This window comes from Alligator mississippiensis, unplaced genomic scaffold (assembly GCF_030867095.1).
Source record: "Alligator mississippiensis isolate rAllMis1 unplaced genomic scaffold, rAllMis1 scaffold_22, whole genome shotgun sequence".
In the NCBI taxonomy this organism is placed as follows: domain Eukaryota; kingdom Metazoa; phylum Chordata; order Crocodylia; family Alligatoridae; genus Alligator; species Alligator mississippiensis.
In genome coordinates, this window is record NW_026775292.1 from 492,640 (window position 1) to 502,639 (window position 10,000).

The window sequence follows — 10,000 nt, forward strand, 5'->3', positions numbered from 1 at the left end:
GGCACGGCCCGGAGCCAGGGCCCGGGGGCTTCGGGCCAGGCGTGACAACCGGACTCGGACCGGGAGCTCACACCGCAAAGTGTCCGCCATCCCCCTCTCGGCAGCGGGGCACACGACTCGTCTTTGACCCGCGGGTGCAGCAGCACGGTTCTTTTGCCCCGGAGGTTCCTCCGACCGACCTTCTGGAACCGAAGATGGGCATTTAGGGTCCTGAAAAACGTGTCCCCGAAAATCTCCGCGAACCTTTCTTGGCAATATTGTAGATGTGGCACCCGGCCCAGCCACCGGGGCAAACCACCAAAAGTGTCCGCCCTCCTGGATCGAAGGGTCGGACAAAGCCCATTTCAAAAACCTCATACGGACTTCCAGGCCTCTCCGGCGGGCCCAGGTCAACCGCTCGCCCCCCAGCAGCGAAATTTTTTTCTAAGTCCCACGCCGGACACCAGGTCAACACGGCTCTCTGGCAGGAGAAGCCCGCCGCTCCCGAGGAAGCGCCCCCGGCTTGCCCTGAACGCCGTAAGGGAGGGCGGCAGGTCACCGGGGCGAAACCGGAGCGGTGGCCGGTCTCCTGGAACTCTCCCCCGGCCTGGCCCGCCGGGCCGCTCCCGGCCGGAGCTCCCACGTTAACCGCTCCCAACGCAACCGAGCAGAAGTTTTCCAAGTCCCACGGCGGACACCAGGTCCTCCCGGTTCCCCGTCAGGAGAGCCCCGCCACTCCTGGGGAAGCAAGCACCGCTGCCTGCCCGACCTCCGAGCCCATCACCGGGGGGGGGGGCGGGAGCCGGAATCGCGGGCCAGAGCCTGGAACTCTCGCACGGCCAGGCCCGCCGGATCGGGGCACGCTGCCTCCACGCTCGGTTGACAAGGCAGCGCGGCACGGTTCTTTTGCCCCGGAGGTTCCTCTGACCGACTTTCTGGAACCGAACATGGGCATTTAGGGTCCTGAAAACCGAGTCCCCCAAAATCTCCGCGAACCTTTCTTGGCAATATTGTAGATGCGGCACCCGGCCCAGCCACCGGGGCCAACCGCCGAAAGTGTCCGCCCTCCTGGAGCGAAGGCCCGGGCAAGGCCCGTTTGAAAAACCTCATACGGACTTCCGGAGCGCGAGCCCGGGCGCCAGGTCGACCCAGGGCCGACCTCCCGGGCCCCAGAGAGGCACGTCTCCGCCGCGGAAGCCGCCTGATGCCCGCGCCGAAGGCCCCCGGGCCCGCCCGGCCTCCGCGCAGGGCACCGGGGAGAAGTAGGAATCGTGGCCGGGCTCCTGGAACTCCTGCCCGGCCTGCCCCGCGGAAGCATGCCGGGTTCTCCCGCCGCGCCGTGCAGGTTCTTCCGCCCCTCGCCGGGGTAGCCGGGCTCCAACCGCTGGGCCCCGCAGCGTGGAAGGGCCCCTGCGAGTCGCCCCCCGGCCTGCACGCCCGCCGTGCAGTCGACCGGGTCGAAGCCGGAATCGCGGCCGGGTTCCTGGAACTCTCGCCCGGCCTGCCCGCCCGGCCCGCCCCCCGGGCCGGGGCTCCAGTCGACTTGGAGCCAAACTCGGTTTTGACCCCCTCCTGCAGCACGGTCCGGCCCCGGAGGTTCCTCCGTCCGACCTCCTGGAACCCAAGATGGGCATCCAGGGTCCCGAAATCCGTGTCCCCGAAAATCTCCGCGAACCTTTCCTGGCAATATTGTAGATGCGGCACCCGGCCCAGCCACCGGGGGCAACCGCCGAAAGTGTCCGCCCTCCTGGAGCGAAGGCCCGGGCAAGGCCCGTTTCAAAAACCTCATACGGACTTCCGGAGCCCGAGCCCCGGCGCCAGGTCGACCCAGGGCCGACCTCCCGGGCCCCAGAGAGGCTCGTCTCCGCCGCGGAAGCCGCCCGCCGCCCGCGCCGAAGGCCCCCGGGCCCGCCCGGCCTCCGGGCAGGGCACCGGGGAGAAGTAGGAATCGTGGCCGGGCTCCTGGAACTCCTGCCCGGCCTGCCACGCGGAAGCATGCCGGGTTCTCCCGCCGCGCCGTGCAGGTTCTTCCGCCCCTCGCCGGGGTAGCCGGGCTCCAACCGCTGGGCCCCGCAGCGTGGAAGGGGCCCTGCGAGTCGCCGCCGGCCTGCACGCCCGCCGTGCAGTCGACCGGGTCGAAGCCGGAATCGCGGCCGGGTTCCTGGAACTCTCGCCCGGCCTGCCCGCCCGGCCCGCCCCCCGGGCCGGGGCGCCAGTCGACATGGAGCCAAACTCGGTTTTGACCCCCTCCTGCAGCACGGTCCGGCCCCGGAGGTTCCTCCGTCCGACCTCCTGGAACCCAAGATGGGCATCCAGGGTCCCGAAATCCGTGTCCCCGAAAATCTCCGCGAACCTTTCCTGGCAATATTGTAGATGCGGCACCCGGCCCAGCCACCGGGGGCAACCGCCGAAAGTGTCCGCCCTCCTGGAGCGAAGGCCCGGGCAAGGCCCGTTTCAAAAACCTCATACGGACTTCCGGAGCCCGAGCCCCGGCGCCAGGTCGACCCAGGGCCGACCTCCCGGGCCCCAGAGAGGCTCGTCTCCGCCGCGGAAGCCGCCCGCCGCCCGCGCCGAAGGCCCCCGGGCCCGCCCGGCCTCCGGGCAGGGCACCGGGGAGAAGTAGGAATCGTGGCCGGGCTCCTGGAACTCCTGCCCGGCCTGCCACGCGGAAGCATGCCGGGTTCTCCCGCCGCGCCGTGCAGGTTCTTCCGCCCCTCGCCGGGGTAGCCGGGCTCCAACCGCTGGGCCCCGCAGCCTGGAAGGGCCCCTGCGAGTCGCCCCCCGGCCTGCACGCCCGCCGTGCAGTCGACCGGGTCGAAGCCGGAATCGCGGCCGGGTTCCTGGAACTCTCGCCCGGCCTGCCCGCCCGGCCCGCCCCCCGGGCCGGGGCTCCAGTCGACTTGGAGCCAAACTCGGTTTTGACCCCCTCCTGCAGCACGGTCCGGCCCCGGAGGTTCCTCCGTCCGACCTCCTGGAACCCAAGATGGGCATCTAGGGTCCCGAAATCCGTGTCCCCGAAAATCTCCGCGAACCTTTCCTGGCAATATTGTAGATGCGGCACCCGGCCCAGCCACCGGGGGCAACCGCCGAAAGTGTCCGCCCTCCTGGAGCGAAGGCCCGGGCAAGGCCCGTTTCAAAAACCTCATACGGACTTCCGGAGCCCGAGCCCCGGCGCCAGGTCGACCCAGGGCCGACCTCCCGGGCCCCAGAGAGGCTCGTCTCCGCCGCGGAAGCCGCCCGCCGCCCGCGCCGAAGGCCCCCGGGCCCGCCCGGCCTCCGGGCAGGGCACCGGGGAGAAGTAGGAATCGTGGCCGGGCTCCTGGAACTCCTGCCCGGCCTGCCACGCGGAAGCATGCCGGGTTCTCCCGCCGCGCCGTGCAGGTTCTTCCGCCCCTCGCCGGGGTAGCCGGGCTCCAACCGCTGGGCCCCGCAGCCTGGAAGGGCCCCTGCGAGTCGCCCCCCGGCCTGCACGCCCGCCGTGCAGTCGACCGGGTCGAAGCCGGAATCGCGGCCGGGTTCCTGGAACTCTCGCCCGGCCTGCCCGCCCGGCCCGCCCCCCGGGCCGGGGCTCCAGTCGACTTGGAGCCAAACTCGGTTTTGACCCCCTCCTGCAGCACGGTCCGGCCCCGGAGGTTCCTCCGTCCGACCTCCTGGAACCCAAGATGGGCATCTAGGGTCCCGAAATCCGTGTCCCCGAAAATCTCCGCGAACCTTTCCTGGCAATATTGTAGATGCGGCACCCGGCCCAGCCACCGGGGGCAACCGCCGAAAGTGTCCGCCCTCCTGGAGCGAAGGCCCGGGCAAGGCCCGTTTCAAAAACCTCATACGGACTTCCGGAGCCCGAGCCCCGGCACCAGGTCGACCCAGGGCCGACCTCCCGGGCCCCAGAGAGGCTCGTCTCCGCCGCGGAAGCCGCCCGCCGCCCGCGGCGAAGGCCCCCGGGCCCGCCCGGCCTCCGGGCAGGGCACCGGGGAGAAGTAGGAATCGTGGCCGGGCTCCTGGAACTCCTGCCCGGCCTGCCCCGCGGAAGCATGCCGGGTTCTCCCGCCGCGCCGTGCAGGTTCTTCCGCCCCTCGCCGGGGTAGCCGGGCTCCAACCGCTGGGCCCCGCAGCGTGGAAGGGGCCCTGCGAGTCGCCGCCGGCCTGCACGCCCGCCGTGCAGTCGACCGGGTCGAAGCCGGAATCGCGGCCGGGTTCCTGGAACTCTCGCCCGGCCTGCCCGCCCGGCCCGCCCCCCGGGCCGGGGCGCCAGTCGACATGGAGCCAAACTCGGTTTTGACCCCCTCCTGCAGCACGGTCCGGCCCCGGAGGTTCCTCCGTCCGACCTCCTGGAACCCAAGATGGGCATCCAGGGTCCCGAAATCCGTGTCCCCGAAAATCTCCGCGAACCTTTCCTGGCAATATTGTAGATGCGGCACCCGGCCCAGCCACCGGGGGCAACCGCCGAAAGTGTCCGCCCTCCTGGAGCGAAGGCCCGGGCAAGGCCCGTTTCAAAAACCTCATACGGACTTCCGGAGCCCGAGCCCCGGCGCCAGGTCGACCCAGGGCCGACCTCCCGGGCCCCAGAGAGGCTCGTCTCCGCCGCGGAAGCCGCCCGCCGCCCGCGCCGAAGGCCCCCGGGCCCGCCCGGCCTCCGGGCAGGGCACCGGGGAGAAGTAGGAATCGTGGCCGGGCTCCTGGAACTCCTGCCCGGCCTGCCCCGCGGAAGCATGCCGGGTTCTCCCGCCGCGCCGTGCAGGTTCTTCCGCCCCTCGCCGGGGTAGCCGGGCTCCAACCGCTGGGCCCCGCAGCCTGGAAGGGCCCCTGCGAGTCGCCCCCCGGCCTGCACGCCCGCCGTGCAGTCGACCGGGTCGAAGCCGGAATCGCGGCCGGGTTCCTGGAACTCTCGCCCGGCCTGCCCGCCCGGCCCGCCCCCCGGGCCGGAGCGCCAGTCGACTTGGAGCCAAACTCGGTTTTGACCCCCTCCTGCAGCACGGTCCGGCCCCGGAGGTTCCTCCGTCCGACCTCCTGGAACCCAAGATGGGCATCTAGGGTCCCGAAATCCGTGTCCCCGAAAATCTCCGCGAACCTTTCCTGGCAATATTGTAGATGCGGCACCCGGCCCAGCCACCGGGGGCAACCGCCGAAAGTGTCCGCCCTCCTGGAGCGAAGGCCCGGGCAAGGCCCGTTTCAAAAACCTCATACGGACTTCCGGAGCCCGAGCCCCGGCGCCAGGTCGACCCAGGGCCGACCTCCCGGGCCCCAGAGAGGCTCGTCTCCGCCGCGGAAGCCGCCCGCCGCCCGCGGCGAAGGCCCCCGGGCCCGCCCGGCCTCCGGGCAGGGCACCGGGGAGAAGTAGGAATCGTGGCCGGGCTCCTGGAACTCCTGCCCGGCCTGCCCCGCGGAAGCATGCCGGGTTCTCCCGCCGCGCCGTGCAGGTTCTTCCGCCCCTCGCCGGGGTAGCCGGGCTCCAACCGCTGGGCCCCGCAGCCTGGAAGGGCCCCTGCGAGTCGCCCCCCGGCCTGCACGCCCGCCGTGCAGTCGACCGGGTCGAAGCCGGAATCGCGGCCGGGTTCCTGGAACTCTCGCCCGGCCTGCCCGCCCGGCCCGCCCCCCGGGCCGGGGCGCCAGTCGACATGGAGCCAAACTCGGTTTTGACCCCCTCCTGCAGCACGGTCCGGCCCCGGAGGTTCCTCCGTCCGACCTCCTGGAACCCAAGATGGGCATCTAGGGTCCCGAAATCCGTGTCCCCGAAAATCTCCGCGAACCTTTCCTGGCAATATTGTAGATGCGGCACCCGGCCCAGCCACCGGGGGCAACCGCCGAAAGTGTCCGCCCTCCTGGAGCGAAGGCCCGGGCAAGGCCCGTTTCAAAAACCTCATACGGACTTCCGGAGCCCGAGCCCCGGCGCCAGGTCGACCCAGGGCCGACCTCCCGGGCCCCAGAGAGGCTCGTCTCCGGCGCGGAAGCCGCCCGCCGCCCGCGGCGAAGGCCCCCGGGCCCGCCCGGCCTCCGGGCAGGGCACCGGGGAGAAGTAGGAATCGTGGCCGGGCTCCTGGAACTCCTGCCCGGCCTGCCCCGCGGAAGCATGCCGGGTTCTCCCGCCGCGCCGTGCAGGTTCTTCCGCCCCTCGCCGGGGTAGCCGGGCTCCAACCGCTGGGCCCCGCAGCCTGGAAGGGCCCCTGCGAGTCGCCCCCCGGCCTGCACGCCCGCCGTGCAGTCGACCGGGTCGAAGCCGGAATCGCGGCCGGGTTCCTGGAACTCTCGCCCGGCCTGCCCGCCCGGCCCGCCCCCCGGGCCGGGGCTCCAGTCGACTTGGAGCCAAACTCGGTTTTGACCCCCTCCTGCAGCACGGTCCGGCCCCGGAGGTTCCTCCGTCCGACCTCCTGGAACCCAAGATGGGCATCTAGGGTCCCGAAATCCGTGTCCCCGAAAATCTCCGCGAACCTTTCCTGGCAATATTGTAGATGCGGCACCCGGCCCAGCCACCGGGGGCAACCGCCGAAAGTGTCCGCCCTCCTGGAGCGAAGGCCCGGGCAAGGCCCGTTTCAAAAACCTCATACGGACTTCCGGAGCCCGAGCCCCGGCGCCAGGTCGACCCAGGGCCGACCTCCCGGGCCCCAGAGAGGCTCGTCTCCGCCGCGGAAGCCGCCCGCCGCCCGCGCCGAAGGCCCCCGGGCCCGCCCGGCCTCCGGGCAGGGCACCGGGGAGAAGTAGGAATCGTGGCCGGGCTCCTGGAACTCCTGCCCGGCCTGCCCCGCGCATGCATGCCGGGTTCTCCGGCCGCGCCGTGCAGGTTCTTCCGCCCCTCGCCGGGGTAGCCGGGCTCCAACCGCTGGGCCCCGCAGCCTGGAAGGGGCCCTGGGAGTCGCCGCCGGCCTGCACGCCCGCCGTGCAGTCGACCGGGTCGAAGCCGGAATCGCGGCCGGGTTCCTGGAACTCTCGCCCGGCCTGCCCGCCCGGCCCGCCCCCCGGGCCGGAGCGCCAGTCGACATGGAGCCAAACTCGGGGTTGACCCTCGCCTGCAGCACGGTCCGGCCCCGGAGGTTCCTCCGTCCGAGCTCCTGGAACCCAAGATGGGCATCTAGGGTCCCGAAACCCGTGTCCTCGAAAATCTCCGCGAACCTTTCCTGGCAATATTGCAGATGCGGCACCCGGCCCAGCCACCGGGACGAACCGCCGAAAGTGTCCGGCCTCCTGGAGCGAAGGCCCGGGCAAGGCCCGTTTGAAAAACCTCATACGGACTTCCAGGGCCGGAGCCCCGGCGCCAGGTCGACCGCGGGCCTCCCTCCCGGGGCCCAGCACGGCTCGTCTCCCCCGCGGGAGCAGCCCGCCGCCCTCGCCGAAGGCCCCCGGACCTGCCCGGCCTCCGGGCAGGGCACCGGGGAGAAGCCGGAATCGCGGCCGGGCTCCTGGAACTCTCGCCCGGCCAAGCCGCTCGGCCCGCCCCTGGGCCGGAGCTCCAGTCGACATGGAGCCAAACTCGCGGTTGAACCTCTCCTGCAGCACGGTCCGGCCCCGGAGGTTCCTCCGTCCGAGCTCCTGGAACCCAAGATGGGCATCTAGGGTCCCGAAACCCGTGTCCCCGAAAATCTCCGCGGACCTTTCCTGGCAATATTGTAGATGCGGCACCCGGCCCAGCCGCCGGGAGCAACCGCCGAAAGTGTCCGGCCTCCTGGAGCGAAGGCCCGGGCACGGCCCGTTTGAAAATCCTCATACGGACTTCCAGGGCCGGAGCTCGGGAGCCAGGTCGACCCCGGGCCTCCCTCCCGGGCGTTAGGGCGGCTCGTCTCCCCCGCGGGAGCAGCCCGCTGCCCGCGCCGAAGGCCCCCGGACCCGCCCGGCCTCCGGGCAGGGCACCGGGGAGAAGCCGGAATCGCGGCCGGGCTCCTGGAACTCTCGCCCGGCCAAGCCGCTCGGCCCGCCCCTGGGCCGGAGCTCCAGTCGACATGGAGCCAAACTCGCGGTTGAACCCCTCCTGCAGCACGGTCCGGCCCCGGAGGTTCCTCCGTCCGAGCTCCTGGAACCCAAGATGGGCATCTAGGGTCCCGGAAACCGTGTCCCCGAAAATCTCCGCGGACCTTTCTCGGCAATATTGTAGATGCGGCACCCGGCCCAGCCACCGGGACGAACCGCCGAAAGTGTCCGCCCTCCTGGAGCGAAGGCCCGGGCACGGCCCGTTTGAAAAACCTCATACGGACTTCCGGAGCCCGAGCCCCGGCGCCAGGTCGACCCAGGGCCAACCTCCCGGGCCCCAGAGAGGCTCGTCTCCCCCGCGGGAGCAGCCCGCCGCCCGCGCCGAAGGCCCCCGGACCTGCCCGGCCTCCGGGCAGGGCACCGGGGAGAAGCCGGAATCGCGGCCGGGTTCCTGGAACTCTCGCCCGGCCCGCCCCTGGGCCGGAGCTCCAGTCGACATGGAGCCAAACCCGGGGTTGACCCCCTCCTGCAGCACGGTCCGGTCCCGGAGGTACCCCTGCCCGACCTCCTGGAACCCAAGATGGGCAACTAGGGTCCCGAAAAGCGTGTCCCCGAAAATCTCCGCGGACCTTTCCTGGCAATATTGTAGATGCGGCACCCGGCCCAGCCACCGGGGGCAACCGCCGAAAGTGTCCGCCCTCCTGGAGCGAAGGCCCGGGCACGGCCCGTTTGAAAAACCTCATCGGGACTTCCAGGGCCGGAGCCCCGGCGCCAGGTCGACCCCGGGCCTCCCTCCCGGGGCCCAGCACGGCTCGTCTCCCCCGCGGGAGCATCCCGCCGCCCGCGCCGAAGGCCCCCGGACCTGCCCGGCCTCCGGGCAGGGCACCGGGGAGAAGTCGGAATCGCGGCCGGGCTCCTGGAACTCCCGCCCGGCCTGCCCCGCGGAGTCCTGCCCGGGCTCCCGCCGCCTTGGCCCGGGACGACCACCCCTCGGCGGGGTGCCTCGGCTCCGACCCCGGAGGCCCGGGTCCCTGCCGGGGCCCTTGGACCCGCCCCCCGGGCTGCCCTTCCACGGAGCCCTTGACCGGGACGAGATCGGAATTGTGGCCGAGCTCCTGGAACTCTCGCCCGGCCTGACCGCCTTCTCCGGCCCTTTTCCGGTTTTCCCCGTTGACCTGGCTCCAAACTCGGGTTTGGCCCCTCAGCACGGCAGGGTTCTGCCCCGAAGATCCCTCTGACCGGCTTTCTGGAACCGAACATGGGCATTGAGGGTCCTTAAAAACGTGTTCTCGAAAATCTCCGCGAACGTTTCTTGGCTATATTGTAGATGCGGCACCCGGCCCAGCCACCGGGACGAACCGCCGAAAGTGTCCGCCCTCCTGGATCGAAGGCCCGGGCAAGGCCCGTTTCAAAAACCTCATACGGACTTCCGTGGGGGGGGCGGGCACCAGGTCAACCCCACGTATGCCTATGGGGATTTTCGCTCCCCAGGTCAACCCCATGGATGCCTATCGGGATTTTCGCTCCCCAGGTCAACCCCATGGATGCCTATGGGCTTTTTCGGTCCCCAGCTCCACCCCAAGTATTCCTAGGGGCTTTTTCGCTCCCCAGCTCCACCCCATTTATTCCTATGGGGATTTTCAGTCCCCAGGTCAACCCCAAGTATTCCTAGGGGCTTTTTCGCTCCCCAGCTCCCCCCCCATGTATTCCTAAGGGCTTTTTCGGTCCCCAGCTCCACCCCAAGTATTCCTAGGGGTTTTTTCGCTCCCCAGCTCCACCCCATGTATTCCTAGGGGCTTTTCCGCTCCCCAGCTCCCCCCCCATGTATTCCTAAGGGCTTTTTCGCTCCCCAGCTCCCCCCCAAGTATTCCTAGGGGTTTTTTCGCTCCCCAGCTCCACCCCATGTATTCCTAGGGGCTTTTCCGCTCCCCAGCTCCCCCCCATGGATGCCGATGGGCTCTTTCGGTCCCCAGGTCAGCCCCATGTGTTGCTATGGGCTTTTTCGGTCCCCAGGTCAACCCCATGTGTTCCTATGGGCTTTCTCGGTCCCCAGGTCAACCCCATGTATTCCTAGGGGCTTTTTCGCTCCCCAGCTCCACCCCATGTATTCCTATGGGGATTTTCG